At 48.5% G+C, this 26,281-nt stretch overlaps 1 long non-coding RNA gene across 1 annotated transcript in view; it reads left to right on the top strand.

Annotated features, from left to right (window-relative positions):
* Positions 1-26,281, top strand: part of LOC137531714 (uncharacterized) — a 293,087-nt gene that overhangs the window by 47,530 nt on the left and 219,276 nt on the right. Inside the window, exon 2 of the long non-coding RNA XR_011023716.1 lies at positions 3,589-3,764. This is a non-coding gene — a long non-coding RNA (uncharacterized lncRNA). The remainder of the gene's footprint in view (positions 1-3,588; positions 3,765-26,281) is intronic.

Genomic DNA, 26,281 nt, shown 5'->3' with positions numbered 1-26,281 from the left:
GCAGATCTGACCCCATTATGCACAATCCTTCAGCAGATCTGACCCCCATATGCACAAATCGTTAGCAGATATGACCCCCATATGCACAAATCGTTAGCAGATATGACCCCCATATGCACAAATCGTCAGCAGATATGACCCCCATATGCACAAATCATTAGCAGATATGACCCCCATATGCACAAATCGTTAGCAGAAGTGATCCCCATATGCACAAATCGTTAGCAGATATGACCCCCATATGCACAATCCTTCAGCAGATATGACCCCCATATGCACAATCCTTCAGCAGATATGACCCCCATATGCACAATCCTTCAGCAGATATGACCCCCATATGCACAAATCGTTAGCAGATATGACCCCCATATGCACAATCCTTCAGCAGATCTGACCCCCATATGCACAATCCTTCAGCAGATCTGACCCCCATATGCACAATCCTTCAGTAGATCTGACCCCCATATGCACAAATCGTTAGCAGATATGACTCCATATGCACAAATCGTTAGCAGATATGACCCCCATATGCACAAATCGTTAGCAGATATGACCCCCATATGCACAAATCGTTAGCAGATATGACCCCCATATGCACAATTCGTTAGCAGATATGACCCCCATATGCACAAATCGTTAGCAGATATGACCCCCATATGCACAATCCTTCAGCAGATATGACCCCCATATGCACAATCCTTCAGCAGATATGACCCCCATATGCACAATGCTTCAGCAGATATGACCCCCATATGCACAAATCGTTAGCAGATATGACCCCCATATGCACAATCCTTCAGCAGATATGACCCCCATATGCACAGTCCTTCAGCAGATATGACCCCCATATGCACAATCCTTCAGCAGATATGACCCCCATATGCACAATCCTTCAGCAGATATGACCCCCATATGCACAATCCTTCAGCAGATATGACCCCCATATGCACAAATCGTTAGCAGATATGACCCCCATATGCACAATCCTTCAGCAGATATGACCCCCATATGCACAAATCGTTAGCAGATATGACCCCCCATATGCACAATCCTTCAGCAGATATGACCCCCATATGCACAAATCGTTAGCAGATATGACCCCCATATGCACAAATCGTTAGCAGATATGACCCCCATATGCACAAATCGTTAGCAGATATGACCCCCATATGCACAAATCGTTAGCAGATATGACCCCCATATGCACAAATCGTTAGCAGATATGACCCCAATATGCACAAATCGTTAGCAGATATGACCCCCATATGCACAAATCGTTAGCAGATATGACCCCCATATGCACAATCCTTCAGCAGATATGACCCCCATATGCACAATCCTTCAGCAGATATGACCCCCATATGCACAAATCGTTAGCAGATATGACCCCCATATGCACAATCCTTCAGCAGATATGACCCCCATATGCACAATCCTTCAGCAGATCTGACTCCCATATGCACAATCCTTCAGTAGATCTGACCCCCATATGCACAAATTGTTAGCAGATATGACCCCCATATGCACAATCCTTCAGCAGATATGACCCCCATATGCACAATCCTTCAGCAGATATGACCCCCATATGCACAATCCTTCAGCAGATATGACCCCATATGCACAAATCGTTAGCAGATATGACCCCCATATGCACAAATCGTTAGCAGATATGACCCCCATATGCACAAATCGTTAGCAGATATGACCCCCATATGCACAAATCGTTAGCAGATATGACCCCCATATGCACAAATCGTTAGCAGATATGACCCCCATATGCACAATCCTTCAGCAGATATGACCCCCATATGCACAATCCTTCAGCAGATGAGCCCCATATGCACAAATTGTTAGCAGATATGACCCCATATGCACAAATCGTTAGCAGATATGACCCCCATATGCACAAATCGTTAGCAGATATGACCCCCATATGCACAATCCTTCAGCAGATATGACCCCCATATGCACAATCCTTCAGCAGATATGACCCCCATATGCACAATCCTTCAGCAGATATGACCCCCATATGCACAATCCTTCAGCAGATATGACCCCCATATGCACAAATCGTTAGCAGATATGACCCCAATATGCACAATCCTTCAGCAGATCTGACCCCCATATGCACAATCCTTTAGCAGATCTGACCCCATATGCACAATCCTTCAGCAGATATGACGCCCATATGCACAATCCTTCAGCAGATATGACCCCCATATGCACAATCCTTCAGCAGATATGACCCCCATATGCACAATCCTTCAGCAGATATGACCCCCATATGCACAAATCGTTAGCAGATATGACCCCCATATGCACAATCCTTCAGCAGATCTGACCCCCATATGCACAATCCTTTAGCAGATCTGACCCCATATGCACAATCCTTCAGCAGATATGATCCCCATATGCACAATCCTTCAGCAGATATGACCCCCATATGCACAAATCGTTAGCAGATATGACCCCCATATGCACAATCCTTCAGCAGATATGACCCCCATATGCACAATCCTTCAGCAGATATGACCCCCATATGCACAATCCTTCAGCAGATATGACCCCCATATGCACAAATCGTTAGCAGATATGACCCCAATATGCACAATCCTTCAGCAGATATGACCCCCATATGCACAAATCGTTAGCAGATATGACCCCCATATGCACAATCCTTCAGCAGATCTGACCCCCATATGCATAATCCTTTAGCAGATCTGACCCCCATATGCACAATCCTTTAGCAGATCTGACCCCCATATGCACAATCCTTCAGCAGATCTCACCCCCATATGCACAATCCGTCAGCAGATCTGACCCCCATATGCACAATCCTTCAGCAAATCTGAAAAAAAAAAAAACATTTACTCAACTAGTCAGAAGACCTCCTGTCACGATCTCCTCCTGTCCCGACCTCCGATCCCGACCTTGTGGCGCGCAACTGCCACGATCCTCTTCCTTCCCGACGTCACATCCTGCCTGCATTACACTGCAGGGCTACGGGAAAAGGGCCACCCGAAGCCCTGCACTGCACTGGTCTGGCGGCCTCTCTGATAGGCTGCCGGCCAGCGACAACAGCACGCGCGCCGCAGCCAATGACACCGGAGCCGCCTAGGAGCCGCGGCAAAGGTGAAAAAGAGCCGCATGCAGCTCTGGAGCCGCGGGTTGCCAACCCCTGGGACAGGCGAACAGGCCGGGCTTACTTCATATCCATACCGGCAGGCGATCATAAGTTGGGGATTCCCTGTCTTTGGAATATAAGACGCAGGGACTTTTTCTCCTTATATTTTGGGGAGAAAAGGTGCATCTTATATTCTGAAAAATACGGTATTTATTATTTGCTTTTCCTGGTCCAGTCACTAACTAAAAATCATTAGGAATCAGGATTTTATATAGAAATTAACTTAAACACTTTAGCACTGGAGAATCAGGTGTAACGCATGAATAACTTTGTTCCCATCAACTCAGCTGCTCCAACCAGTTCATTTCCCCCCTCTGCTATTAGACAGATAACTACAGAATGGAGTTTGCTAGCTCTTTACAATATTACTGTGCCACCTACTCTCTCCTCTGATTTTCCCTTAGGGACAGTCCCTAGAAAGAAATGAAAAAATGACCCTTTGATGAGCAGTCAATAGCACTCATTGTCTACTGATGAATCTTCACTTCAAGACAGACGTAAATACATTATACTCTGAAGACACTCTAAAAACGCTCAAACATTAATCAAAGATCTTCAAACTACAATCAAGAAAACTCAGGTATCTGATAAAGAGACAGTTGCATCAGAAATGAAAGTCTATAAAGAAACACTATGGGCTGGTGCACACCGAGCGGCTTTTTGGGCGTTTTCAGATCCGCTTGCGGCTGCGGATCTGCTTGGTCAATGTATCTCAATGGGGTGGTGCACACCAGAGCGGCAGGCGTTTTGCAGAAACGAAAAATGCCTGGGTGAGGCATTTTTTGGATTGCGGGTGCGTTTCTGCCTCAATGTTAAGTATAGGAAAAACGCAAACCGCTCTGAAAAACGGCACTTCAGAGCGGTTTTGCAGGCGTTTTTGTTACAGAAGCTGTTCAGTAACAGCTTTACTGTAACAATATATGAAATCTACTATACTGAAAACCGCAGCAGCAATCCGCAAAACGCTAGCAAAACGCCTCATAAAAATAAAAAAAAGCGTTTAAAAATCTGCTAGCATTTTGCGGATCTGCTAGCGGGTTTTGGTGTGCACCAGCCCTTAATCAGATGAATACAATAATGAAGCACTTGAACCAATAGTGTATACAGGGCTTAAAGAAAATCTGTAACGTCAAAAAGTCCCCTGGGGGGTACTCACCTCAGGAGGAGGAAGCCTCAGGGTCCCAATGAGGCTTCCAATGCCATCCTCTGTCCCTCCGGGGTCTCGCTGCAGCCCTCCGCACAGCGGGGATGTAAATATTTACCTTCTTGGCTCCTGCGCAGGCGCTGTGGCAGCTGTCAGCTCCGAAGTAGGCAGAAATACCCAATCACCGTTGGGTCTGCTTTACTGCGCAGGCGCAAGTCTCCGGCGCCTGCGCAGTGGAGCGGACCCGACTGAGATCGGGTATTTCTGCCTACTTCCGAGCCGAAAGCCGCAACGGGGCCCCGCTGGAGCCTGCAAAGGTAAATATTGAACAGGCTGTCGGGTCTGTTGGGTGGCTGTACGGAGGGCTGCAGCGAGACCCCGGAGGGACAGAGGACGGCATGGGAAGCCTCATTGGGACCCTGAGGCTTCCTCCTCCCGAGGTGAGTACCCCCCAGCAGGGGTGCCTCTAGCCATTTTGTCACTCCAGGCGAGAAAACCTGTGGTGCCCCCCCCCCCTCCCTTCATCCCCGCCCCCATGAAAGTAATCGTAATGCTGCGATGTTTCCCCATAAAATAATTGTAATGCGCCAATGTTTCCCCATAAAACAATCGCAATGCAGCAATGTTCCCCCATAAAATAATCGTAATACGCCAATGTTTCTCCATAAAATAATTATAATGCGCCAATGTTTCACCATAAAACAATCGATCACACAATGCGCCAATGTTTCTTCATAAAATAATCGTAATGCGCCAATGTTTCACCATAAAACAATCGTAATGCGCCAATGTTTCCCCATAAAATAATCATAATGCAGCAATGTTTCACCATAAAACAATCGTAATGCAGCAATGTTTCCCCATAAAATAATCATAATGCGCCAATGTTTCCCCATAAGACAATCGTAATGAGCAACGTTTCCCCATAAAATAATTGTAATGCGCCAATGTTTCACCATAAAATAATCGTAATGCGGCAATGTTTCACCATAAAATAATCATAATACAGCAATGTTTCACCATAAAACAATCGTAATGCAGCAATGTTTCCCCATAAAATAATCATAATGCGCCAATGTTTCCCCATAAGACAATCGTAATGAGCAACGTTTCTCCATAAAATAATTGTAATGCGCCAATGTTTCACCATAAAATAATCGTAATGCGGCAATGTTTCACCATAAAATAATCATAATGCAGCAATGTTTCACCATAAAACAATCGTAATGCAGCAATGTTTCCCCATAAAATAATCGTAATGCGCCAATGTTTCCCCATAAGACAATCGTAATGAGCAATGTTTCCCCATAAAATAATTGTAATGCGCCAATGTTTCACCATAAAATAATCGTAATGTTTACCCATAAAATAATCTTAATGCAGCAATGTTTCCCCATAAAATAATTGTAATGCGGTAATGTTTACCCATAAAATAATCTTAATGCAGCAATGTTTCCCCATAAAATAATTGTAATGCGGCAATGTTTCCTCATAAAATGATCTTAATGCAGCAATGTTTCCCTATAAAATAATTGTAATGCGCCAGCATTTCACAATAAAATAATCGTAATGCGCCAAAGTTTCACCATAAAATAATCGTAATGTGGCAACGTTTCACTAGAAAATACACAATTTTTGCTTATTAAGCTGACAGTCTTCTGCTCTCGAGTGTGAAAAGTATTGTGTAATGCCAGCAGACACCATCCTGTGACATCAAAGGATTTTTATTTTACAGTGAATGTGCTATATCATATAGCCCATTCACTGCACAATAAAAATCCTTTGATGTCACAGGATGGTGTCTGCTGGCATTACACAAAACCTTTTACACTCAAGAGAGCAGCAGACTGTCAGTCCATTGCCAGGAAAGATCTCCTAGGGGCTATGGCGGCTTACCTTATTTCTCTATACTGGCTGCCTGTGTCTCTACATTCAGCCTGCCCCTGACTGAGCCATGTGTTAGGGGGAAATGCTCGCAGCCAGACACGCATGGCCAGGGGGCTCAGCAGAAGGGGCACAGCCTCTATCTAGCTACTCTGGCTAGCAGCATCTGGCGTCCTGGCTGGCAAGTCATGCTTGCGGTGGGGGGTGGAGTTAGAGGCGGAGCCGCTCAAGGTAAACAAGATACCCGTGCGGCTGCTGCTGTAGAGAGGGGCCGCCACGGCAACTAAGAGGAGGAGTGGTTGGGAGCTGGAAACGTGATGATTAGTAGTGTTGTCCGGATCAAGAACGATTCGGATCTTCGATCCGAATCTATTTTGTGAGTCGAATCATCCGCATCATCAAAATAAGTGATTCGGATCGCAAAGGGGGCGGGGCCAGGAGCGGCACGCCCCCCTCTCAGCGGGCAGCGGGGTCCTGGAAGCAGAGCAGAGATGGATCGCTCTGTTGGAGGGGAGCCAGCCTTGCAGGGACAGGTAGATGAGAGAGAGGGGACATGGGTGCCACTGCCAGATATGTGTAGAGCACACATACTGGCTATAATGTGCTGCTCATTATAGGCTGTCTGTTCCGTAGTTGTGCACAGTGAACAAATGGGAAATTTTTGGCTCAGCTCAGTAACGTTACAGACAGCGTGCTGGGCTAGGACAGGGCAGGCATTGTGATTGCTGTGCAATATGATCCTCCTGCACTGCTCTAAACAGCTGCACTTCACTTATGGAAATGCTTTGGGGAATGCTTTCTTTCACTGTGCGACGTTTGCATTCAAAGTATACAGATGAACATATAGGTGAAATATATGTAAAGCATATGATTGCAGCATGTTGGTATTGTGTGCAAACAAACATTTCTGCTCTCTGCTCGTCCCTCCTCCCTTCTCTGTCCACTCCCTGCCCTCTGTCCATCTTCTCCCCTTCTCTGTGTGTCCTCCCCCCTCCCCTTCTCTTGTCCTGCTAGTCATTTCACCCCCGAATGCTTCCCTTGTAAAATGATCCGAGATTCGGTTGAAAGATCCGGATCTTTTCAATGATCCGATTCGAATCATCCGAATCATTGAAAAAATCCGAACTTCGCATCTCTAATGATTAGTATTGGCCGGGGGCTGGGCGGAGCGGGGGTGTACATAGAGGCGACGGCAGAGCACGTAGTGCACAGTCAGTGTCTGCAGATAAGGAATTGATCGGCACCACATTGTCACACGCACACACAGTGACACTGACTGAATTGAAATGCCCCCCCCCCCCCGCGGCGCGCCCCTCCCCCCTCCTGCCGCCCCAAGCAACCGCCTCTATTGTCTGCAGCTTCAGGCGCCCCTGCCCCCAGGGGAACTTTTTGATCTAACAGAGTCTCTTTAAGAATGGCTCTACAACAAACATACTGAGCAGAATGCACTTTTCAGCAATAACGATACAATACTGACACAGTATCCCAATTATAAACTATATTAAGGGCAGCTTAGTGATAACAGAACACATTTCAAGGATAAATATGGAAGCAGCAGATTTGGGCGCATGAGACAAGTGGACAAAAAGGGCGCCCCATTCACTCCCATTATAAATATCGTTTAATGGGCGCCGAACAGGGAAAAAAAGGCGCTGGAAATTATTAACGTTTTAACCAACGGCGCCCGGAGATTTTTAAGGATTTATAACTATGTTTGTGATGATTTAACTTTACAAAATGAGCCCGTGATGAATAACGTTTATAAAGATACTAAATCACTATTTCTAAAACATTTCTAAAACATTATTATCCACCCAAAAAAATTATTTACATTTTTTTATTTACATTTTTTATTTATTAATGTCTGTAAAACATTATTATCCATAGGGGGTCTTAGATTTAGGCACCACCAGGGGGGTCTTAGGTTTAGGCACCAACACGGGGGTCTTAGGTTTAGGCACCAACTGGGGGGTCTTAGGTTTAGGCACCAACAGGGGGGTCTTAGGTTTAGGCACCAACTGGGGGGTCTTAGGTTTAGGCACCAACAGGGGGGTCTTAGGTTTAGGCACCAATAGGGGGGTCTTAGGTTTAGGCACCAACAGGGGGGTCTTAGGTTTAGGCACCAATAGGGGGGTCTTAGGTTTAGGCACCAACAGGGGGGTCTTAGGTTTAGGCACCAATAGGGGGGTCTTAGGTTTAGGCACCAACTGAGGGGTCTTAGGTTTAGGCACCAACAGGAGGTCTAGGGGTTAGGGATAGGTACAGGGAGGGTTTTTAACAAACGTAAATATAAGTTTCAGTTTACAAACAGGGAAGATTAAGGGCCTGTTCATACTTGCTGCGTTTGTAGAACGCGTATAAATTCAAAGAAACGCAAGTTGAAAAACGCATGCGTTTTTCTTGCGTTTGAATGCGTTTTCTATTGCGTTTTGCACAAACACGTGACCCAGGGGAAAAAAAAGAATTATGGGAACCGCAGAGGAAAACGGACGCTAAAAACGCAATAGTACGCGTTTTTGATACGCGTCCATAGACTTTCATTGCGTCCGTTTCTATGCGTATCGCACAGAACTGCGTGCAGCAATGCGGATGAGAAACGTATGCGTCTCATACGCATACATGTGAACTAGCCCATTCAAAAGCATTAGGAGCCGTTTCTATGCGTTTTTAGTACCAGTACGCGTTCCCTGAAAACGGCTAGGAACGCATATAGTCTGAACAGGCCCTAACGTTTTAAGAATTGCCAATCTCATACACATTATTTAGTGATTTATAAATTCTTAAAACACTATTTGTAAACGAAATTCTACACAATATTTCTATAAACGATAATACTGTTTATCGTTTACACCACGCGCCCTTTTTTCCCGACGCCCTTTTTTGATGTGGATAAATATGCTTAACAACAGAATGAGCTTCCTTGTTAATGCAGCTCATGGGGCGTAGCAATAGACCCTGCAAGGGATGCAGCCGCAGGGGGGGCCAGAAGCCGCAGGGAGCCCCGTGGGGGGGGGGGAGTTTATTTTCCCTGTCCTGAGAGACTGACAACTAAGCGCACAGTGAGAAAGAAAACGTTCTGCTCTCTGCACAATTGTTCTAATGACTGCATCTGCTCAGCCACCGATAAGGAATCATACAAAGTTTTGCAGACAAAATGTGGTTCCCAGTCCCTATTGAGCATTTAGCAGGGTCTTGTGTACATCGCTGTTCTACCCCCAGCCTGTTTACTCTTCCCCAAGTGCTGTGTACTGTAGTGATGCTTGAGGAGTGTGGGCACAGAGGGAAAATGCTTTATGCTCTCTGCACAACTGTTCTAATTACTGCATCTGCTCAGCCACTGATAACGAATCATACAAAGGTTTGTAGACAAAGATTTGTAGACAGTCCCTATTCTGTGTGCAGCAGGCTCTTGTATACAGCCTAGGGCCGAGGTGGCCCTAACCTCTCTACCCCTCCCCAAGTGCTGTGTACTGTAGTGATGTTGGAGGAGTATGCGGAGCCAGTTCTGCTCCATCAAAGATGGGGAGAGCGAGTGTAATAAGCTGAGGCTAGGAGCACACTCATCTGTCGTTTTTCTGTATGCGTTTTTCTGCACACCAAGTGTGTCTGTATGTGTGATAACATGAACATTTTATCACAAAAGCTAATGTTATTGATAGAGAAAATGCCTGCAGTTCTTCCCTGCTGTCTGTTTTTATCTGCATGGGGAAAAAGTGTGCACTAGCCAACTAAACAATATTGTTTCTCAGTTTACCTGTGCAGAAAGCGAGGGGGTCTTGAGGGGGGCACCATTCAAAGTTTTGCAGGGGGGCCCAGTGATTTCTAGTTACGCTGCTGATGCAGCTACTACTGTGAGTGCATGCTAGATTTTCTTAAACCAAGTCAAAATTTGCCAGGGGTATGAATAATTATGGGCAGCACTGTGTGCTGACCTAAACTTCAAAGGCAATGATACCAGTATCCAAACTAAAGAAAGGCCTTAGATAGCACCTCTAAAGTTATATACTCAAATCTTTTTTTTCATTAGTAAAGAGGAACTTTACTGAAAGATAATAGTAGGGAAAAAATAAATAAGAAGTTAAAAAATAGACGCTAGATCAAGAAATGATTGATACTCGAAATGTAATTTTCTTCATGTTGTTTGATCCTCCATGAGCCTGAAGGTCATCATCTTCAATTCTGGCAGACAAGAAAAAAAACAGACAGCGCCAACTGCCACTATCTATAAACACACCAACTAACAATGTGATAGGCTAGAAGGATATATATATATATATATATATATATATATATACAGTATATATACACACACAAACACACAGAGGGAGATACTGCTTGCTTGGCAGTTAGAAGCAGCCATTATTTCCCACAATGCAGTGAGATTCACAGACAGGAAACTGCCATGGCCCTGACATCACACCGTGGCAGGGGTTTCAGGACAATATTAGCCGTACAGGCGCCCCTTATGCAATATTCGAGAAAAGGTAAACTGTGCACTCTATCCCCATGTCAATAAATACATCCTTAAGGCCTGTTATCATAGCATAAATATTTCATGAATCGAATATTAAACTTTTCCTGACTGCTGTATTATGTATCTACATCCCTGGAAACTTCACTTCACCACCTGGAGTGTACATACACATACTTGTTTGTTTACCTCACCATTGCCGATCCCCTGCAACACTCCCATTTGTTTTCATTGGAATCCCGTTGTTCAGTGACGAGAAAATGGGAACAGCTTGTTCCCAGACCTGATCACCATGCCTGTGATGAATGAAAAGCCAGCATCAGTGAGATGCCGGCATTTCATTAACAAAGTGAAAGTAAACACGTACACGTACTACTTCTCATTACTATTTACAGTACTGGGCAATTCAGTGTAGCACCATCGTGGTGCCAAAAAGTAAAAAAGAACCCCATTCATTATTATATATAGAAATACATACATATTTATTAATTTTTAACCCCTTACATTCCTACCCTATTATTACCAAAATAAAACACTTGTTAAAAAAAATGACACCGTTTAAAAAAAAATACATAAATAGTTATCTTATGGACTTTTTAATATGTATGTCATAAGGGTTTATTACTGTTAATTTAGCAAATGAAGTTTTTTAAGTAGTAATACAGCATTAAAAATCACTAAACAGAAAAAATACACCTTTATTTCCAGATAAAATATTATCACCATACATTGTACTAGGGACATCATTTAAATGTTGTAATAACTGGGACAAATGGGTAAATAAAATGTGTAGGTTTTATCCACAGCAGTACGTTTTACTTTAAAACTATAATGACAGAAAACTGAGAAATAATAATTTCTTATTTTTTTTTTCATATTATTCCTTTTACGATGCATATCAAATGAAATAATTCTTATCAAAAAGTACCCCCTAAAGAAAGCCTAATTTGTGGCAAAAATAAACAATATATAGATCATTTCAGTGTGTTGAGTAACAATAAATCTATTGGTGAATGAATAGGTGGAGGGTGATGTGAAAATTGCTCTGGTTTTTAAAGTGGACCCAAATTAAAAATACAAGATTTCAGAAATAAAATCTATTTTCTAAATTATAATAATAAATAGCAGCCTTTTTTCAGCTGCATGATGACAAATATAAAATATTTTACATGTATTGGAGGAACCCCTCCCTTCTGTCACAATCTGCATCTGCTGGTGATGTCATGAATGAACTACCTTTGTTTCACCAGCAGATGTCTTCATTCTCCTCAAGGATTTGGCAGCATGAACTTCTCTCTGCCCACCAGCAGAGGGCTCACTTCTCCAGGAATGGTATTTCTCCACAGACTGTTGCTAGGAGAAGGTCTGGACTGTCACATGATCTCCCAGCATGGTATTTAAAGAGACACTGAAGCGAAAAAAAATATATGATATAATGAATTGGTTGTGTACTATGAATAATTACTAGAAGATTAGCAGCAAAGAAAATATTCTCATATTTTTATTTTCAGGTATATAGTGTTTTTTCTAACATTGCATCACTCTATAATATGTGCAGATTACACAACACTCAGCATTCAAAATGAGTCTTTCAGAGCAGTCTGTCAGGGATGCTCGGATGTGCCTCATCCACGAATTCGGCAATCCGCGTGGTTGCAAAAAAAAATCCGCATTCGGCCCCGCCGCATGCGGATTTTCGTCCGCGTCCACGCAACCACGCGGATTTTCTGCTGTGAATGGCGTAATCACGCGTGGATTCCCGCCCGGAGGCGGATTTTCTTTTAACGTTAATAACAAAGCCCTCATACATGCTACAATCCCCCAAACTGCATGGATTATCGAGGTGATAAGGGGCAACATAACTTCAACATAAAAAAATTCCCCAAAATTTTTTTTTTCTAGAGAAAATGGATTTTAAAGTGAAATCAACACTTTAAATGGGGCTATTAATTAGTAATAAGTGGTTTTAAAAAGGGATATACGCGTTAAGCAATCAAAGAGGTGAAGGCGAGTTCCAATGGCACTTGGCGGCGAAGGTACCGCTGGAGGAGGATGAGTGGCTGATGCCAAAAAGGCCCCAGAGAGGTTTTTGTAATTTGTTTTTTTTTTGTTTTTTTTTTGCAGCAATTAGTAATGACATCGCAGCAGAGTTGTCAGTGGACACGGGCAGTGTGAACGCAGAGTGCAGTGGTGGTAGCGACTGAGTCAGGAGAAGGACTATGCGGGCGGTCAGTTCAGCAGCACAGAAGGACCACGGCAACATACTGGTAGTAGTAGTAGCAGCACAGTGTCATAGTGCTGGCCAAAAAATTAAATGCACCCGGTGACCCGGGCAGTGATAACGCAGACAGAGTGCATTGGTGGTACCGTGGTAGCGACTGAGTCAGGAGGCGGAGGAGGACAAAGCGGGCGTTCAGTTCAGCAGCAGCAGCAGCACAGAAGGACCATGGCAACATACTGGTGGTAGTAGTAGCAGCACAGCGTCATAGTGCTGGCCAAAAAATTAAATGCACCCAGTGACCCGGGCAGTGTGAACGCAGAGTGCAGCAGCGGGAAGCGACTGAGTAAGGAGGAGGAGGACAATGCGGGCGGTCAGTTCAGCAGCAGCAGCACAGAAGGACCATGCCAACATACTGGTGGTAGTAGTAGTAGCACAGTGTCATAGTGCTGGCCAAAAAATTAAATGCACCCGGTGACCCGGGCAGTGATAACGCAGACAGAGTGCATTGGTGATACCGTGGTAGCGACTGAGTCAGGAGGAGGAGGAGGACAAAGAGGGCGTTCAGTTCAGCAGCAGCAGCAGCACAGAAGGACCATGGCAACATACTGGTGGTAGTAGTAGCAGCACAGCGTCATAGTGCTGGCCAAAAAATTAAATGCACCCAGTGACCCGGGCAGTGTGAACGCAGAGTGCAGCAGCGGGAAGCGACTGAGTCAGGAGGAGGAGGACAATGCGGGCGGTCAGTTCAGCAGCAGCAGCACAGAAGGACCATGCCAACATACTGGTGGTAGTAGTAGTAGCACAGTGTCATAGTGCTGGCCAAAAAATTAAATGCACCCGGTGACCCGGGCAGTGATAACGCAGACAGAGTGCATTGGTGGTACCGTGGTATCGACTGAGTCAGGAGGAGGAGGAGGACAAAGCGGGCGTTCAGTTCAGCAGCAGCACAGAAGGACCATGGCAACATACTGGTGGTAGTAGCAGTAGCACAGTGTCATAGTGCTGGCCAAAAAATTAAATGCACCCGGTGACCCGGGCAGTGTGAACGCAGACAGAGTACATTGGTGGAATCGACTGAGTCAGGAGGATGGAGGACAATGCGGGCGGTCAGTTCAGCAGCACAGAAGGACCATGGCAACATACTGGTGGTAGTAGTAGCAGCACAGCGTCATAGTGCTGGCCAAAAAATTAAATGCACCCGGTGCCCCGGGCAGTGATAACGCAGACAGAGTGCATTGGTGGTACCGTGGTAGTGACTGAGTCAGGAGGAGGAGGAGGACAATGCGGGCGGTCAGTTCAGCAGCACAGAAGGACCATGGCAACATACTGGTGGTAGTAGTAGTAGCACAGTGTCATAGTGCTGGCCAAAAAATTAAATGCACCCGGTGACCTGGGCAGTGTGAACGCAGACAGAGTGCATTGGTGGTACCGTGGTAGCGACTGAGTCAGGAGGAGGACAAAGCGGGCGTTCAGTTCAGCAGCAGCAGCAGCACAGAAGGACCATGGCAACATACTGGTGGTAGTAATAGTAGCACAGTGTCATAGTGCTGGCCAAAAAATTAAATGCACCTGGTGACCCGGGCAGTGTGAACGCAGACAGAGTACATTGGTGGAAGCGACTGAGTCAGGAGGAGGAGGACAATGCGGGCGGTCAGTTCAGCTGCACAGAAGGACCATGGCAACATACTGGTGGTAGTAGTAGCAGCACAGCGTCATAGTGCTGGCCAAAAAATTAAATGCACCCGGTGCCCCGGGCAGTTATAACGCAGACAGAGTGCATTGGTGGTACCGTGGTAGCGACTGAGTCAGGAGGAGGAGGAGGACAAAGCGGGCGTTCAGTTCAGCAGCAGCAGCAGCACAGAAGGACCATGGCAACATACTGGTGATAGTAGTAGTAGCACAGTGTCATAGTGCTGGCCAAAAAATTAAACGCACCCGGTGACCCGGGCAGTGTGAACGCAGACAGAGTACATTGGTGGAAGCGACTGAGTCAGGAGGAAGAGGACAATGCGGGCGGTCAGTTCAGCAGCACAGAAGGACCATGGCAACATACTGGTGGTAGTAATAGTAGCACAGTGTCATAGTGCTGGCCAAAAAATTAAACGCACCCGGTGACCCGGGCAGTGTGAACGCAGACAGAGTACATTGGTGGAAGCGACTGAGTCAGGAGGAGGAGGACAATGCGGGCGGTCAGTTCAGCAGCACAGAAGGACCATGGCAACATACTGGTGGTAGTAGTAGCAGCACAGCGTCATAGTGCTGGCCAAAAAATTAAATGCACCTGGTGCCCCGGGCAGTGATAACGCAGACAGAGTGCATTGGTGGTACCGTGGTAGCGACTGAGTCCGGAGGAGGAGGAGGACAATGCGGGCGGTCAGTTCAGCAGCACAGAAGGACCATGGCAACATACTGGTGGTAGTAGTAGTAGCACAGTGTCATAGTGCTGGCCAAAAAATTAAATGCACCCGGTGACCCGGGCAGTGTGAACGCAGACAGAGTGCATTGGTGGTACCGTGGTAGCGACTGAGTCAGGAGGAGGACAAAGCGGGCGTTCAGTTCAGCAGCAGCAGCAGCAGCAGCACAGAAGGACCATGGCAACATACTGGTGGTAGTAATAGTAGCACAGTGTCATAGTGCTGGCCAAAAAATTAAATGCACCTGGTGACCCGGGCAGTGTGAACGCAGACAGAGTACAATGGTGGAAGCGACTGACTCAGGAGGAGGAGGACAATGCGGGCGGTCAGTTCAGCTGCACAGAAGGACCATGGCAACATACTGGTGGTAGTAGTAGCAGCACAGCGTCATAGTGCTGGCCAAAAAATTAAATGCACCCGGTGACCCAGGCAGTGATAACGCAGACAGAGTGCATTGGTGGTACCGTGGTAGCGACTGAGTCAGGAGGAGGAGGAGGACAAAGCGGGCGTTCAGTTCAGCAGCAGCAGCACAGAAGGACCATGGCAACATACTGGTGATAGTAGTCGTAGCACAGTGTCATAGTGCTGGCCAAAAAATTAAACGCACCCGGTGACCCGGGCAGTGTGAACGCAGACAGAGTACATTGGTGGAAGCACCTGAGTCAGGAGGAGAAGGACAATGCGGGCGGTCAGTTCAGCAGCACAGAAGGACCATGGCAACATACTGGTGGTAGTAGTAGCAGCACAGCGTCATAGTGCTGGCCAAAAAATTAAATGCACCCAGTGACCCGGGCAGTGTGAACGCAGAGTGTAGTAGCGACTGAGTCAGGAGGACAAAGCGGGCGTTCAGTTCAGCAGCTCAGAAGGAGGACCATGGCAACTTACTGGTAGTAGTACCATAAAACCAAAAAATTAACCAAGGTAGGCACTAGGCAGGTAGTAACTGTCTTTATAAAGGCAGGCATAGTTAACAACAGCACATGCAGCAGCCACTTCATGTCCCCCTGTGTCCGACAATAGGGGCCAGGAACTCACCTTCCACCCAAGCCTGGTTGATTTTCAGGAAGGTGAGTTTGTCCACAAAGGCGTGGGAGAGCCGAGAGCGCTTCTCTGTGACCACGCTATCGGCCGCACTAAAGCATCTCTCTGAGAGGACACTGGAAGGAGGGCAGGATAGGAGTTCCAGGGCGTACTGGGAAAGCTCGCTCCAGATGTCCAGTCTCTTGACCCAGTACTCCAAGGGGTCCACGGGGCTGTCGGTGTCATTGAGCCCGCTGGATGACCCCATATAGTCAGACACCATGGTGGTCAGTCGTTGCTTGTGCTGGTTGGTGGTGGATGCTGTGGCGGGCACCTCTGTTCTGGGCTGCTGCACTGCATACAGGCTCTTGCTTAGGCTCTTCAGGTCTCCGGGGCGCCAGTTGCTGCTGCTGCTGCTGGTGGTTGTTGTTGTGCTGCTAGTGGCAATGGCAGGCACCTCTTGCTGGCTTGGGAGAGCAGTTACAGTGGGGGTGGAAGGCTGGGGGAATGCTTCCAGTAGTCTGCGCACAAGGGCCGCCTTCGACTCCCTTGTGCGTTGCTCGGTGGTGGATGGCGTCATTAAGTCTCCCAGCTTCCCTTTCAGACGGGGATCAAGCATCAAGGTAATCCAGATGTCCTCCCTTGAACGCATCTGGATCACCCGGGGGTCCCTGCGAAGGCAGCGCAACATGTGCACAGCCATGGGAAACAAGTGGGCCCTGCCAGCAAGATCTTCCTCGTCCTCGCCATTGTCCCATAACGCATGCCTGTCCTCTTCCTGTGCCATGTCGTTGTCCTCCTCAAACCGCCATCCACGTACAACGCCTGCTGCACTCTGCTCCTCCTCCTCCTCCTCATTCAGGTTAGGGACCTCCAACTCTTCCACTACCTGCTGTGAGCCCTCCTCTGAGCTGGACTGTGCTGCCATCTGCTCCTGTTCTTCCAACTGCCTCAGGGCTTCATCCCCACGCTCAATTAAATTGTCCATTGCCTGCTCCAGTAGACAAACCAAGGGCACCCACTGGCACACAGAGGCCCGCTCCTCACTGACCATCTTGGTTGCCTCCAGGAAGGGACTCAGCACCAGGCATACTTGCTGCATCAGTGTCCACTGAGTGGCAGTAATCATGGGGACTTGCTGGTTGCTGGGGACACTTGGGTCTAGCATGTAGGACCTAAGAGCCAGCCTGTGCTGACACAGCCGCTCCAACATGGCCAGAGTCGAATTCCAGCGAACTGGCATGTCGATGATCATCCGGTGTTGTGGCCTTCCATACTGCTGCTGTAAGGTGGACAAGAGTGCAGAGGCAGTGGCTGACAGGCGGAAAAAGCGTACCACCGCCCGGGCATCCTGCAGCAGCTCGCTCATCCCCTGGTAGGTGCGCAAGAAGCGCTGCACCACAAGATTGAGCACATGGGCCAAGCAGGGGATGTGCTGGAGGTTTCCCTGCTGCACTGCTGCCACCAGGTTTGCCCCGTTATCAGCTGCCACATACCCCACTTCCAGGCCTCTGGGGGTCAGCCACCTCCGCTCCTGCTTCCTGAGGGCGGCCAGGACGTTGGTGGCCGTAAGCCTCTCCTTCCCCAGGGTCACCAATTTTAAAAGGGCTTGGCAGTGCCGAGGCTTGGCGCTGCTGCTGCCGAGGCGGGCTTGCTTTCCGGGTGCAGAGGGAGTGTCGTGACAGGACCCTTTTGCATCCCCCCTGATCCCGCGTGGTGGCACCACTAGCTGGGCTGATGCGCTCTTGTCCTCCCTCCCTTCCATCAGTGTCACCCAGTGGGCCGTAAAGGACAGGTAGCGACTTGTCCCAAATCTGCTACTCCACGAGTCCATGGTCACTCGGACCCGCTTGCCCACAGAGTAGTCCAGGGAACGGGCCACGTTTTCCACCACAAACTTGTGGAGTGCTGGGATCGCGCTCCTGCTGAAATAGTGGCGACTGGGGACTTGCCACTCGGGGATGCCAAATTGGAGCAGCGTCCGCATGGCGCTCCCCTCCTGCACCAGGGAGTAGGGAAGCAGCTGTGATGCCATGGCCCGGGCCAGCAAGCCATTTAGTTTGCGGATCCGCCTGTGGCTTGGAGGCAGAGGCTTGGTCAGACCCTGAAAGGTGTCGCTCAGCAGGGTCTGACGACGCTGGGATGCAGGGGAGACAGAGGAGAGAGACGAACACTGGCTGCCAGCCTCAATGTCTGTGTCCTGAGTAGCCGAGGTGGAAGAGCGCTTGCGTGCTACTACTGCTGCTTCTGTGGGGGATTCACGACCCTGAGGGAGGGATGATGCTGCTGCGCTGGTGGGCCTTCTGCTCTCAGGAACCCCTGCCAGCAGTGCCTGCTTCCTCTTAAACTCCGCATACTCGCAGCAGTGGCGGCTTCTCAGGTGGCCCTGGAGGGATGAGGTACCCATCTTGCTCAGACTTTTCCCACGGCTCAATCTTTTGCTGCATAACCTGCACACCGCATACCTTTTGTCATCAGTACATTCCTCAAAGCAATCCCACACTGGTGACTTTAATTTACTGCGGCCCCCACTAGCAGAGGGTGCAGCGGAACAATGTGTGGTAGTAGTTGCCGGGGGTTGCATGGTGGTGGTGCCGGCTGAAGCAGTGTCCTGTCTACTTCCTCCATGCCCACTGCTGCCGATGCCCCTGCCTGACATATGGCGATATCCTTGCCTAGGCCGAGGTGACTCGTCATCCTGCTCTGCCTCTGACCATTCTTCCACGGACTCAGCAGGCTGCACATAGTTAGGGTCCACAACGTCGTCATCATCAGCAGCATCTTCATAATCCAGCTCTTCCTCTGACTCCACCGCCTCCTCTTCTGTCCCTACATCCCCAGACACAGACCCCTCTTCTTCATCACCAGAACTCAACAACGCTTGTGATTGTGGCCCGATCTCAATCTCTGCCACATCAGTCCCCAGTAAGTCCTGAGCTTCTTGCATCAGCAGGTTCCCAGAAGCCGGACTGAGGGACAGAACGCTGTCATCCTGGGAGGGCTGCTGACCAGTGGGTGCTGGGGTGGATGTCACAACAAGCGTGGGACGTTGGCTGCTGCTGCTGCTGCTGCTTGGAGTGGTGCTCACAGTAGAGGTCTGGGAGGAAGTCATGATGTCCATGAGTACGTCAGGTTCCATTTGCTCAACCACCACACGGGGACCAGAAACTTTAAAATATTTGGACAATGGTGTCCGCTGACTCGGCCCAGGCTTTGCTGCCCCCCTTTCTGCTGCATTACGACCACGTACAGCTGGGCGTCCTCTCCCTGGACGTGGAGCAGTCCCAGAAGTGGCTGAGGCAATTGAACTCCCTTTCCTCTCACCCCGCGAAACCCTGCCAGACATGTTGCTAGTAATGAATCACTGGATGCAGTGGGCACAGTACAAGGTCACTGAAGGATGCAGTGGGCACAGTACAAGGTCACTGAAGGATGCAGTGGGCACAGTACAAGGTCACTGAAGGATGCAGTGGGCACAGCAGTGGGCACTGGATATACAACTAGGTCACTGAAGGATGCAGTGGGCACAGTACAAGGTCACTGAAGGATGCAGTGGGCACAGCAGTGGGCACTGGATATACAACTAGGTCACTGAAGGATGCAGTGGGCACAGTACAAGGTCACTGAAGGATGCAGTGGGCACAGCAGTGGGCACTGGATATACAACTAGGTCACTGAAGGATGCAGTGGGCACAGTACAAGGTCACTGAAGGATGCAGTGGGCACAGCAGTGGGCACTGGATATACAACTAGGTCACTGAAGGATGCAGTGGGCACAGTACAAGGTCACTGAAGGATGCAGTGGGCACAGCAGTGGGCACTGGATATACAACTAGGTCACTGAAGGATGCAGTGGGCACAGTACACGGTCACTGAAGGATGCAGTGGGCACAGTACAAGGTCACTGAAGGATGCAGTGGGCACAGCAGTGGGCACTGGATATACACCTAGGTCACTGAAGGATGCAGTGGGCACAGTACAAGGTCACTGAAGGATGCAGTGGGCACAGCAGTGGGCACTGGATATACAACTAGGTCACTGAAGGATGCAGTGGGCACAGTACAAGGTCACTGAAGGATGCAGTGGGCACAGCAGTGGGCACTGGATATACAACTAGGTCACTGAAGAATGCAGTGGGCACAGCACAAGGTCACTGAAGGATGCAGTGGGCACAGCAGTGGGCACTGGATATACAACTAGGTCACTGAAGGATGCAGTTGGCACAGTACAAGGTCACTGAAGGATGCAGTGGGCACAGCAGTGGGCACTGGATATACAACTAAGTCACTGAAGGATGCAGTGGACACAGTACAAGGTCACTGAAGGATGCAGTGGGCACAGTACAAGGTCAGTGAAGGATGCAGTGGGCACAGCAGTGGGCACTGGATATACAACTAGGTCACTGAAGGATGCAGTGGGCACAGTACAAGGTCACTGAAGGATGCAGTGGGCACAGCAGTGGGCACTGGATATACAACTAGGTCACTGAAGGATGCAGTGGGCACAGTACAAGGTCACTGAAGGATGCAGTGGGCACAGTACAAGGTCAGTGAAGGATGCAGTGGGCACAGCAGTGGGCACTGGATATACAACTAGGTCACTGAAGGATGCAGTGGGCACAGTACAAGGTCACTGAAGGATGCAGTGGGCACAGCAGTGGGCACTGGATATACAACTAGGTCACTGAAGGATGCAGTGGGCACACAAGGTTGTCACACTGTGTAATGAGATGCTCATATGCCAGCGAGCGAGCAGTGGGCACTGGGCACGGCACAAGGTCACTGACAGAATGAATGAACAGCGCTGGCAGAGAGTGGCGGCGCCGGCGGTGTGACTGGCTGCCTGCAAATAGTACAAGTGTATAACTGTCACTGGAATATACAAGTGAACACTGCAGTTGCACTAACCTGCCTGCCTGCACTACACACAGATAATCCCCACTCCCACTACACTGACTACACTGCAGCACTGAACCTTCCTGCACTACACACAGTTAAATAATCACTAGACTCCCACACTCCCACTACACTACACTGACTACAACTAACTACAGCAATCACTCACTGACTAGCTAACTGTGTACAGTATAAGAGCAGTGTTAGCAAAAAAAACGCTTTGTTTTTAACACAATAAATGCACTTGCTCAAACAACAATGGCCTGGAGATAATCCTCTCAGCACCACAGTCTAGCAAGGACAGAGCTTTTCCATCATGGCCGCCGCTTTATATTCAGGAGGGGAGGGCATAGCTCCCCTCCTGTGATTGGTTGCTAGGGCCTGGCTGGGGCACTCTGATTGGCCTGCAATGTGTCACTTCCGCATAGTTTGATGCATTTCCGCAAACCACGACTTCAGCGCCGGGTTTCACGAGCGTGAATGCGGATTTCTGTTCGCATTCACGCGAAGCCGAAGTAGATTTTCGTGGTTGAAAATCTATTCATGGATTTTCGTGTCCGAGGCGGAATGCGTCAAAATGGTCGTGAATCCACGCGTAAGCCTGATCACGACCTGGCGGTGAGCACCACTGCTTAGGAGCATTAAGTTCCAAGTTGTTGTTGCTGCACCAGAAAGAGAGCTGTCCCACTACATGCCTGTATGCAGACTTGAGACTCATCCCCATTTTGTATGAGACCAACTATTGTTGTATTATCTGCAAGCTTCAGAACCCTACAGATGGATCTGTAGATATGCAGTTGTTGGTATACAGTGAATAAAGCAGTGGGGAAAGCACACAGCTCTGGGGTGCTCAAGTGCTGACTGTCAAAGAGCCTGAGGTGTGTTTCCCTACTCTAACCTGCTGTCTTCTGTCAGTCAAGAAGTTGGTGTAACGAGCGGCGGGGACGCCGTTCCGTCCGTTCCCGCCGCCCCAGAGGAGAGATCGTGGGTCCCGGGACATCGTTTACATGCAGAAGAACTTAGACTTAGGTTTCATCAATTACATCCAGAGAAACCTTGTAAAACGTGTCCGGAGTCCACGCCTCAAGGAGGGGGTACTGTAACGAGCGGCAGGAACGCCGTTCCGTCCGTTCCCGCCGCCCTCTCTGCCTCGCCGCGCACTGGTCTCTCGCGCGCGCACACTTAGAGACTAGTGCGCGCGGTCAGCGTCGGGATATTTACGCCTCCCGGAGGCGAGTCAGCTGACCCGCTGGTCAGCTGACGTCACAGGGAGCGCATATCGCCCCTGATTGGCCGCCTGAGGGGGGGACGTTCCCCTGGGCTCCTCTGCCAGCATAAAGACAGCGAGCTGTCAGTAGCTCGCTGTCTGTTGTCGTGGTCTCTCGCGCGCGCACACTTAGAGACTTGTGCGCGCGGTCAGCGTCGGGATATTTACGCCTTCCGGAGGCGAGTCAGCTGACTCGCTGGTCAGCTGACGTCACAGGGAGTGCATATCGCCCCTGATTGGCCGCCTGAGGGGTATGCTGGGCTCCTCTGCCAGCATAAAGACAGCGAGCTGTCAGTAGCTCGCTGTCTGTTGTCGTGATCACCCCTGTGCTAGCGCTCAGACCGTAGACTAGATCCCAGGTGTTGTTGCTAAGGATTACACACCTAAGACTAGGATTTATATTGTTGTATTATTGTTGTTGACCCTGCTCGTTCCTGACTAAGCTCTCACTCTGATTCTGTACTACGCCTATCTGATATCGTTGCCAAACCCTGCCTGATCTCTGTCTCTGTACCTGCTCACTGATTTTGTACTTTAGACATCTGATCCTTGATTTTGTACTGTACCTGCCAGTGTGTTGCCGACCTATTTCTGTCTGACTCTACTACTCGCCAGTGGGCCCATTGCCACTGGTGAGGTTACTCCTTTGATCCTTACCTGATCTCCCCTGCCTGGGAGGTTAGCGTGGGAACCTTCGGAGTACTACTGTGTGCACCAATCACTTCCCACACATACAATTAAAGTTGGTTGCCTGCTATTCTACATCTGTATTATTTGTGATTCTGCAGATCACATAATAATCAGATATAGAATCCGTATTACTGGTGATACTGCAGATCACCAGTACTCGGACCTCAGTTGCTACACATTGTCACAGAACAACAGACCACATTATGGATGCTCTGTGTAACCAGGTTCAGGCCCTGACCACAGCAGTAACCAATCTGACAGCCACGGTCAACGCCCAGCAAGACCAGATTAATCGGCTGTCAGACGCGGTTCGCACCCTGCAAAACCCTGGGTTACCAGTGTTATCCCCTCCAGTGGTGGAACCGAGAATGTCACCTCCGGAGAAGTTTTCAGGCCATAGGTCTGACTTTAGTAATTTTAGGAATCGTGTATTGTCCTATTTTGAGTTACGGCCTATCTCTTCGGGCTCAGAGCAGCAGAGAGTAACGTTTATTAAGACTTTGTTGTCCGGAGACTCCCAGACCTGGGCGTACAGCAGGCATGGGCTTCCGAATTCCGCGGAAGCTAAAATTCCGAAATTCCGCCGGAATTGGGGTTTCCGCATGGTTCCGCGGAATTCGGAATTTGCAATCCGGAATTCGGAATTTGCAATCCGGAATTCGGAATTCCGGCAAAATCGGAATCGGAATGAATTGACCAATCAGGAGATGCGGAATGAGTTGACCAATCATAATCAGCGGAGAGTTACTGTTACTTACTATTTTTTTTATCCAAATTTACAAAATACAAATCAACTTTATTAACAATAGATATTTCAAATGAGCGATTGAGTGTTTCCTCCTAAATTTACGGAAATCCGTTTAAAAATTACGGAAGTCCGTTTAAAAATACGGAAAGTGCACGTGGCGGAATACCGCGGAATGTAGCGGAATGTAGCGGAATTCCACCGGAATGTAGCGGAAGCGGAATTTCGGTAGTGGCGGTATGCGGAATAACCGCGGAATCGGAAATTGGCTCTTCCGACCATGCCTGGCGTACAGTTTGCCAACAGGTCACGAGGCCTTGTCTTCTGTACAGCAATTTTTTTATGCTATGGCCGTCATTTACGATGATCCGGATTTGGCGGCCACAGCTGAACGGAAGTTGAAAACTCTCCGTCAAGGTCACAACTCTGTCGAAGTTTATGCGGCTGAGTTCAGACGGTGGGCAGTGTCGGCTAGATGGGGTTCTTTTGCCCTGTTAGATTGCTTCCTGACCGGCTTGTCTGATGCAGTCTCAGACATCATGTTGAGTCATCCCGAACCCAAAACACTGGATGAAGCCATAACCCTAGCTGTTAAAATTGACAGGAGGGTTCGGTATCAGAAACAGACTCGGGCCCGAGCTTCTATTAAGCCAGGACCTCTACCTGTCTCTTCCTCTGCTACCCAGGATGAGCCAATGCAGATTGGTCAATCCAGACTGTCAGAGCTGGAGAAGAATCGTAGGAGGAAGGAGGGGCTCTGTATGTACTGTGCAGAGAAGGGTCACATCGTGCAAAACTGTCCAAGGAAGGCGGAAAACTCCTTCGCCTAGGTGTAGTTAGAGGTACTAATCTAGGCGAGCCAGTTTTACCTCTACATAATAACCGATGTTTGCTGCCGTGCTCTATTGCTTGGGGGGATCAGGTCATATCCACCGAAGCGTTCATTGATTCAGGCTCGGCAGCAAACTTTCTGGATTACGAATTGGCCCGTAAGTGGGGAATTCCAAGCCAACCCATGGACAGGCATATTGTGATCACTGCGATCGATGACTCTCCCTTACAGTCTACTCGTCCTCTCTCTCTGACCCCTAATCTGCTCCTCCGGGTTGGGGTCCTCCATAGGGAGGAGATTCAGTTTTTTGTTCTCAAAATGGCCACTTCCACAGTGGTTTTAGGTATGCCTTGGCTTCAGAGGCATTCCCCACTGATCGATTGGAGTCCGGGCCAACTGTTGAGTTGGTCTCCCTCCTGCCACCAACTCTGTATGGACAAAATTTCTGGGTGTACTACTCACCTTCACATAGAGGGGGTGCCACCACAATATTCCGCATTTTCTGATGTAGTCTGCCCGAAGGCAGCAGATAAACTCCCTCCTCACCGGAGTTTTGACTGCCCAATTGAACTGAGGCCGGGTACCATGCCTCCTAGAGGACACATTTATAATTTGTCTGGGCCCGAGAAATCGGCAATGAAAGAATACATTAAAGAGAATTTGGCCAAGGGTTTCATCCCCCCTTCTAAGTCCCCTGCGGGAGCTGGGTTCTTCTTTGTACAAAAGAAGGATGGGGGGTTACAACCCTGCATTGACTACCGGGGACTTAATAAGATCACGGTCTGAAATCGGTACCCCCTTCCTCTAATAGATGACCTGTTCTCTCAGGTCACCAATGCCAGTGTGTTCTCTAAATTAGATCTTCGGGGGGCATATAATCTCATCCGTATACGAGAGGGGGATGAATGGAAGACGGCCTTCAACACTCCCGATGGGCATTACGAGTACCTTGTGATGCCCTTCGGGATGTGTAACGCACCGGCCGTCTTCCAAGAATTCGTTAACGAGATTTTCAGGGAAGTTCTAGGCCGATTTGTCTTAGTTTACCTGGATGACATCCTGATCTTTTCCAAGAGTTTGGGTGAACATAGGGACCATGTCAAGTATGTGTTATCAAATCTTAGAATGAATCATCTCTATGCCAAATTAGAGAAGTGTGTTTTTGAGAAGACTGAGGTACCGTTCCTGGGGTACATTATTTCCACTTCTGGTTTGACTATGGACCCCAAAAAAGTAGAAGCCGTTTTGGAGTGGCCGCAGCCCCTCGGCTTGAAGGCACTTTAACGCTTCCTGGGCTTTGCTAATTACTACAGGAAGTTCATTAAGGGGTTCTCTTCCATGGTGTCCCCTCTTACTGACCTCACTAAGAAGGGGGTGGATACTTATCACTGGACTCAGCAGGCCTGTTCAGCATTCTCCTTGTTGAAAAACTTGTTCTGCGCTGCCCCGATCCTACGTCATGTAGACGTCCACTTTCCCTTCATTGTGGAGGTGGACGCCTCAGAGATCGGGGT

The sequence above is a fragment of the Hyperolius riggenbachi genome, chromosome 9 (assembly GCF_040937935.1).
Source record: "Hyperolius riggenbachi isolate aHypRig1 chromosome 9, aHypRig1.pri, whole genome shotgun sequence".
In the NCBI taxonomy this organism is placed as follows: Eukaryota; Metazoa; Chordata; class Amphibia; order Anura; family Hyperoliidae; genus Hyperolius; species Hyperolius riggenbachi.
The sequence above is the reverse complement of the archived record's forward strand: the minus strand, read 5'-3'. Positions and strand labels throughout refer to the sequence as shown.